This window comes from Peromyscus eremicus, chromosome 11 (genome assembly GCF_949786415.1).
Source record: "Peromyscus eremicus chromosome 11, PerEre_H2_v1, whole genome shotgun sequence".
NCBI lineage: Eukaryota > Metazoa > Chordata > Mammalia > Rodentia > Cricetidae > Peromyscus > Peromyscus eremicus.
The window spans coordinates 56,276,851-56,284,688 of record NC_081427.1 but is presented as its reverse complement, the minus strand read 5'-3'; the positions used below and the strand labels follow the sequence as shown (position 1 = coordinate 56,284,688).

At 43.0% G+C, this 7,838-nt stretch overlaps 1 non-coding gene across 1 annotated transcript; it reads right to left on the bottom strand.

Annotated features, from left to right (window-relative positions):
- Positions 1-5,566: 5,566 nt before the first annotated feature.
- LOC131922078 (U6 spliceosomal RNA) lies at positions 5,567-5,671 on the bottom strand. The gene has a single exon (XR_009382194.1). It is a non-coding gene; the product is annotated as a U6 spliceosomal RNA (small nuclear RNA).
- Positions 5,672-7,838: the final 2,167 nt, after the last annotated feature.

Below are 7,838 nucleotides of genomic sequence, written 5' to 3'. Positions count from 1 at the left end.
GCTCAGTGGTTGGCTATGAAAGTTATATTTTGGAGAACAGGAGGGACTTCTGGTTTTAGGGCTGTCTACCTGGGTACTGAGTACAAGAACAGATCTGCTCCCAAAGCAATAGTCACAAGAAAAGTCAGAAGCCCTCCATCCAAATGGACAGAGTCAAAGTTCTACAAGGCCAGGGACCATGTTTTGGCTTATCTTGGATTCTTAGAGCCCAAGGCAATCTCAAAGCTCACTGCATGCAACTATGTTACCTGATGTGCAGTGGGTGTAGACCACACCCAACTGTAAGTACAAAGAAGCCAAATAGAGGCTTCTAGGTACTCTCCATCTAGGGATTTTCATTCTCGTGAGAACATGCAAAGACAGTTGTCTTACAACATCATACGATCTGTGTGTTGGTACAATGGAATAGGATAGGTCCTAAGTTGAGCTAATTAGCCCAAAGGTAGACAAGTAGAGGTGTTCACTGGCTAATGAAAGCACATAATAAGAATTCAATGTAGTTGAAAATAAACAACAAAGCCCATAACCCAAACATAAGCTGAGCCTTTTGCACATACCCATGTTAGATGCAGGTAAAATAAAAAAGACCTCCAGTGCTCTCTGGGACTACCCAAATGGTCCTATTTCTAGAGCCAGGTGTCATTCATCTTTGGCCACATGCACCAAAAGCAAAATGTTCTGTTAGCTTTGGGGGCTCCAAGCTCACTACAAATTGGCGCCGTAGGAAAGCTCATTCCTGACCAATAGAAAGACAACTGATCATATACAACAGTGCTCCCCAAAATCCATCACAAGAAATAATTCAAAAGTTTTCCTTAAAGAAGGGGGAAGGGTTGTGGCCAAGTATGTCACCTCTGTTACCTTCGACCCATCTGATGCTGACTGCCTGCTTCAAGTGACATCACATGCCACCTAGACACTCTGAGGGCCTCCTCTCTGCCTTTCTGGCTCTGGCTCTACCTGTGTCCCCTTGGTGTCTCTTCCCAGCACAGCAGTCACAGAAATCCATTTTAATCACATGACAAAAGACATTGCTCCCCTCTGAAAGCTCCTAGTTTTACTATCCACCATTGGCTTCTCTCTATCCAGCCATACTGACCTCTAACATGCAGAACCTCTTTCTGCCTCAGTCTTTGTGCTTCTATCCTGTCTTTCTTTTTTTCGCCCTCACCGACATATTAAGTTCACTTTCCAAAAATAAATAAACTAAACATGGCACTGCATAGCGCCCTGAACCATAGCATCCCTACATCACCACTCCCTGAGCAGTACCCTTGATCATTTCTCCATCTGACAACATAGTACATATGAATTAACTGTTCATTGTCTGATACTCCACAAGACACACCCCATGACAACTGAGACATACCCCGTGTCATTTTCATCTAAATCCTAACATCTAAAAGAATATAAAACAATTGGTTAGACAGATGACTGACGGACACGCTCAGGCACAGCGAAATCCTCTTTGCTAGCCTTCTCAGAACTGTTGAAATGCTAATATGGATCACGAGCCTCCAAGAAAGGGTCATGTAGCATCACCAAACTCAGACCTCAGAGCTCTTCACCAGCAAAGCATCCTCCAGAAGAATCCTTGGGATCAGCACTGGGGAGCTCTGCAGCAAGACACATCAGGAATAGAACATGATTCTGGTCCTGCCAATGAAGAGAAAGCTTGCTGGACAATGATTGAGGCTTCCTCTCGTGATCAGTGTTATTTGCACACCACAGAGCAGCACACATGCCAGGAGAAGACATTGATTTGGATTTTTCTTGATCCCACCGTGGGAAGGTAAAAGCAGCTTCATGGCCAGTGTTGCTGGAGGAAGGGACTTGCTTCCATCTTTGGTGTCTAGTTCCAGCAGCTGGAACTAGTCACCCAGCCGTACAGGGAAATGTATGGTGTGAAGGAGAAAGGACAAAACACATCCCCCTGCAGGGGAACCTTGCTTTATCTCCCACCGGACTCTCACACAGTTCACACTGAGCTTCTACTTCACACTCATCTTGAAAAGCCCTCCTTGGCTGTAGTCATACCGAAATTGTGTGACTCTCTGAGAAAGACATGTCTAGATTTTAATACAACAGTAGTGAAGGAACTCATCACTCAGTCTGTCAGAGAAATGGATGCTCTCGCCCGCCCCCGCCCTGCCCTGTCCAGGTCACAGTGACATTCACTCTGTTACACATTCTCTGATGTCTGGGGTCAGCAGTTCCTGCTGAATGGTGGCAGGGGAGGGTGGTCCAGGTGACCAGTGAGAAGAAGGTACAGCCCATGCCCTAAAAAGCTACTCTCAAGTAGGAACCCTCCCCATCACACCTTACCAGAATACACATCACATTGCTTGGTAGGCTATACACACGGGGGTCTGGGGCATAGGCAGGGACAGGCCCATTGTCCTCTTCGGCTACACGTAGAAGAAACTGCATGCTGAAAGTGGACAGTGCATTATAGTTGTCACTAGACATGAGACGATCTAACGTCACAAAAATGATCGATGACTTAGGCTTCAATAGAATGTTCAAGACATGGGGGTTTTGAGGGCTGCCCTACTTATTGGCTAGAAGAACAAAACAAAAAACATAACAAAACAACAAAGATACAATGAGTGGACTATTCACTTACTGGATGGAAATGCCTTCATCTGCTGAAAATGCTTTTACTTCTGATTCTTTCAAAGACAGCCCCCGCCCCACACTCCCCAAATGCTCTCTAAAGGTAGGTAGTACCAAGCAGACCTCTTTTCCTAAAATGTTTCCTCATGCAGCATGGTACTGCTACTGCACTATGGCCAGAATTCAACCGTCAGCCATTGCAGGTGTGGGGCCAGGCGCATATGGTGTCATCTGGGTGACATATAGCATTTATAAAATACTCCACCCACACCATCACCTTCCGCCCTCATAACTACTTTGTACGGGTAGAGTACTAAGTGTGTTCAAGCCACAAAGCAATGATCTCACAGTTCTGGAGGTTGGAAATCGCAGTGTTGGTGTGGCCTGGTTCCCTCCAAAACCCTTGGAACTCCTCACCTTGCCGTTTCCCAGTGTGTTAGGGTGTTCACGGGTCCCCAGTGCTTCTCATCTCTCTGTAGTTCTACTCTCCACCTCAGTTGTCACAGGACTTGCTCCCTGTGGGCCTGTGCCCAAGTTCCCCTCTTCCCATAAGTCTACCAGTCATGCTGGTTCTCCACCTTAATGGCCACAAAGATCTTATTTCCAAACAAGGTTGCATAGACATTGGGATCTGGGTCTCAATGCACATGTCAGGGAGACCCAATTCAACCCAAAGCAATCTCAAAGAGAACTGACTCTGTACGTGAAATAAACTCATATTGGATCAAATTTGTAATACATGTTGCTGGTGTTTAGTCTGTACTCACTTCCCCACACATCTCCAAAATGAGACTTACAGGTCCTTCCAGCCTCAGAGACACTTGCTGCTCTTCCAGAGGACATGAATTTAGTTCCCAGCACCCACATCAAGTGCTCACAACCACCTGTAATTCCAGCTCCAGCTATCCTGTCACTCTCTTCTGGCATCTGCAGGCAGCTGAACATGCATGATTTATGTATACATGAACACAGATCTCTCTCTCTCTCTCTCTCTCTCTCACACACACACACACACGCACACACACACTTTTTTTTTTATGAAAAAGAGAGAACCGACTACAAGCACAAATGAAAAGAATCCCAGAACTTTCCCTGACTTCATTCTTACACTGGCCCAATCACTGAAAGCTCAGGTATCAGTCATGTGTTATAACACTATAAACAGTTACACCTTGGCAACTAATTCTCCAACACACATTGTCATTTTGAATATTCTCATGAGAACAAAACGTTAGTTGATACCATAATCATAAATTCACAAGGACCATCAAAAGGATAAAGGGAAGGACAGCCTTCACTCACAGCCCTTGCTTGCCAGTTAGCAGGGACCCTCAGCTAATCATGCTAATTCTCAGGTCAAACAGGATGATGCTGAGCTAGTGGAAAACACCAGCAGAGAGCCCAAAGTCAGCCAATCCCTCTTTATGCTAAACAACTAAATCTCCTTAAAATAAAAACCACAATTAACCAAACTAACAATTTATCTCCGTTTTCTTTATGGGAGAAATTTTGGACTCAGACAGTATATCCACAGGACCCCTAGGTCAAATAGCAAAGCATAGTAAGGCTTCAGCTAGAAAATATAGTCTTTCTTACCATGAAGGGTTAAATGCTAACAAGGAAAACCGAATTAGTCTCTACAGAATATGAATATTTCACTCTGCAGAAGAGGATATTGTCCTACTCAGGGCTTCTCTTGCTATGAGGTAACACCATGACCAAAAGTAAGTTGGGGAGGAAAGGGTTTATTTGGATTATACTTCCATACTATTGTTCATCATCAAAGTCAGGACAGGAACTCAAGCAGGCAGGAACCTGGAGGCAGGAGCTGATGCAGAGGCCATAGAGGGGAGCTGCTTACTAGCTTGTTCTTCATAGCTTGCTCAGCCTGCTTTATTTTAGCACCCAGGATCACCAGCCCAGGGATGACATCATCCACCATGAGCTAGGCCTTCCCCCATCAGTAACTGATTAAGAAAATGCCTTACAGACTTGCTTACACCCCGATTTTATGGAGGCATTTCCTTAGTGGAGGTTCCCCTTCTCAGATGACTCCAGCCTGTGTCAAGTTGACGTAAAACCATCTAGCACAAATATGGAGAGGAACAGAATGTGAAAAGCCCCTGTGCCCAGAAACGTTCCATAAACACAGACACTAAAACACACTTCTTGAGACCAACTTTTGCACATGTCGCTCATGTCTAATCTGGCCTTGTCTCCATCCCCCATCTCTCTGTTCCCATATTCTGACCACTGCCTCAGTTCTTTTATTCTTATGTGGAAGACACCATCCCCATTTCATTTCTGTAACTGTAAAGTGCATTACTTTCATCATATGACTTTCTCATTATTTCAAAAAACCAAGAATTTCAAAAACCCTGCTTTAAAATATCCTAATGTTGCTTTCTCATCTTATGATCATTTGCTGACTCTGTCAATCAAGAGGGCCAGAGCCCACCCCAGAAAGGTTTCCTGCGCTCTGTAGAGCCAAACCCTTGTAAAAACATATGAAAAACAAATAACTCTAACATTTTCCTACTTTGTTGCATAAACTAAGTGTGGATGACCTTTTCTTCAGGTGTGACTTTTACATACTTTGATTTTCTGTAAAGTTTAAAAGGATCTGTAAATGTTTTACTGACTTAAAAAACAAAATATTTTAGCTATGGGTAGTTCACATGGGTATAATGCCAACATTCAGGAGGCAGAGACAGAAGGATTGCTGCAAGTTTGAGGCCAGTCTGTTCTACGTGGTGAGTTCTAGGCCAGCCAGAATTCACAATGAGACACTTTATACAAAAAAGAATAAAGAATTTAAATGTGACCAATCTTAACGGAGCACTATGAAAATTAATTCTGCAAGAAAAGTTAAAGGGCTCCTTAAGTACTCTTCATACATCTTATGCAATCAGTCCTCAATTCTTTTTTTCTTATTTAATTATAATTATTTTAAAATATGGGATGCTTCTCTAATTTGGATGTCACCCCTGTGTGGGAACCATGTTAATCTTCTCTGTGTTATTCCAGGCACAGTACATGTGCTTCCAGACAGCACATATGGAATCAGTTCTTCCCCACTCAACACATTGCTGAATGAATATGTCATTTGAGAACTACTATTTACTTGTTATATTTAGATTGTGATTTTGTAAAATCTGACTCTGGGTCAGCCCACTGATGTTTCCTAAACTGTATTTAGTGGCCTAAAGGTTAGCATTATACTCACAGAAGTAACTGTATATTAAACACTTAGATTTACAAGGGAAACAAGATTGTACCATTGTCCAATGCCAGAATTAAGCAAAAGCCTAATTCTCACATTTTGCAGCCCCATTTTATTCGTGAAGAAGCTTTCAAACCTGTTAGTCATTTCATTTCTAAAATGCTCACCAATTTTTTAAAAAAGAAGTTAAGTATTAGAGTTGTTTATTTTTCCATTAAACTATTTAGTTTCTTCTGTTAGCATTTAACCCCCTTATGACTTCATTTGGGGGAGCCTGCGTTAGTTCAAAGGCACAGAGTATCTCTTGAGCTCTTGTTAATCTCTGAACATCTTCATTCTTCCCATGTTGGGTGTGTTCTCATAGATTTCTGCTTTGTGTCATGTACACTTCAGGTACAATGAGGAAGATCCCTGTTTCATGGAGCTTATATGCTAACAGTAGAAGGAAAGATAATAGGTACATGAAAACAAAGTATATAGTTTATATCTATACTATGAAAAAATAGAATAAAGCAAGGAGACTGAGGGAGAGATCAGGCTGTAGCTATAATCAGATAATTCAATTAGGGCTTGTTGAGTGAAAATTATGGGAGACGAGAGTCACTTGAAATGATATATGGAGCAAGAATGTCTGAAGCAGAAAGGAGAGAGCAGAATCCCTAAGTGAGGAATACACGTGGTGCATCAGAGGAACAGGAGGGTTCCTGGAGTGAGGCTGGCATGGAGTAACAAAAGGGATAGCAGAGGGTGAACTCACAAAGGCAGTGATTCAGGTAAGGACTTGACTTTTACAGAGTCCTGAGCAGAGGAGAGATGTAATGTGACTTCATTCTAGGCACTGCTCCAACTACATCACTGGATCTTTGAAGGACAAGGACAGGAACAGAAATACCAAAGATGAGTGGCTTTGGTACGTCAAGCTTTTTAGACAATTGTTGGGGGGAAGCAGCAGTAGACATGGTGAGAAGTGGTCAGATTCCAGTTATATTTTAAAGGTAAAGGCACAAGGACTTCCTGAGGTAGGCTGAGAAGAAAGTGAGAAAGTGGAGTGTGTATTTTCCATCCACAGAGTTGAGGAAGGGTAAAGAAGCAACAGGAACTGGTGTGAGGCATAGAGAAGGGTCGGGAGTTTGGCTTTTATATCTATCAGATAGCCAAGAGAGAAGTGGGTACCAAGATGAAAACCAGCGGACAGGAGTCTGGGCCAGAGGTAAGTACTTGGGAGCTGATGCATATGACTGGATTTTAAAGACAAAACAAGGAATGAAATCACCAAAAGAAAAGAGAACACTGTGGGAGTAAGGAGACTAGAGGAGAAAAGAGCATTGCAGCCTGCTTGTGAAGACTATGAGGCCAGGGGGAAGAGGATATGCCACCAATGTCAAACGAGAAGGGGTAAGACAAAGAGTGTGACATCATTGGGCACTGAGATGAAGACCTAACAAAGAGCTATCCAATTGTCAGGTTCTAAACAAGAGACTGAAAGGAGAAAATTTAACATAAATAATGGTCAAGTCAACCACTAAAGAGAAGATGAAAAGAGAGATCTAAGGTATCATGAAGGTGGCAGCTGCCAGAAAAATAATTGTGTCACCTCCTGATTTCAGGATGGGGAAGTGGGTGAATAAGGTGAGGGATTTTAGTTCCTAACTAAGTTTAGAGGAAGGGCCCATAGATCTGAAAATCAGACTTTCAAAAATCAGTTGCTCTTGACTGGTCTGATGGACCAAGAAGAGATACTGAGAGGAATTTTAGATCCCTGCTCTAACATGAGGATGCTAGCTATCTGCTTGAGACTGTGGTGGGCCTATACAAGGCTGCATTTTCATTTTCAAAGTACAAATTACCACAAATGTCATGGCTTAAAATAACAGAGCCGTATCCTTGCATAGCTAGAATCAGAAGTTAAGGTGTCAGCAGGCCATGCCCTCCTGGAGGCCCTGATGGAGAAATCTCTTCCATACCTCCCTGATTACTCGTGGCTGCTTGTGATCTTTGG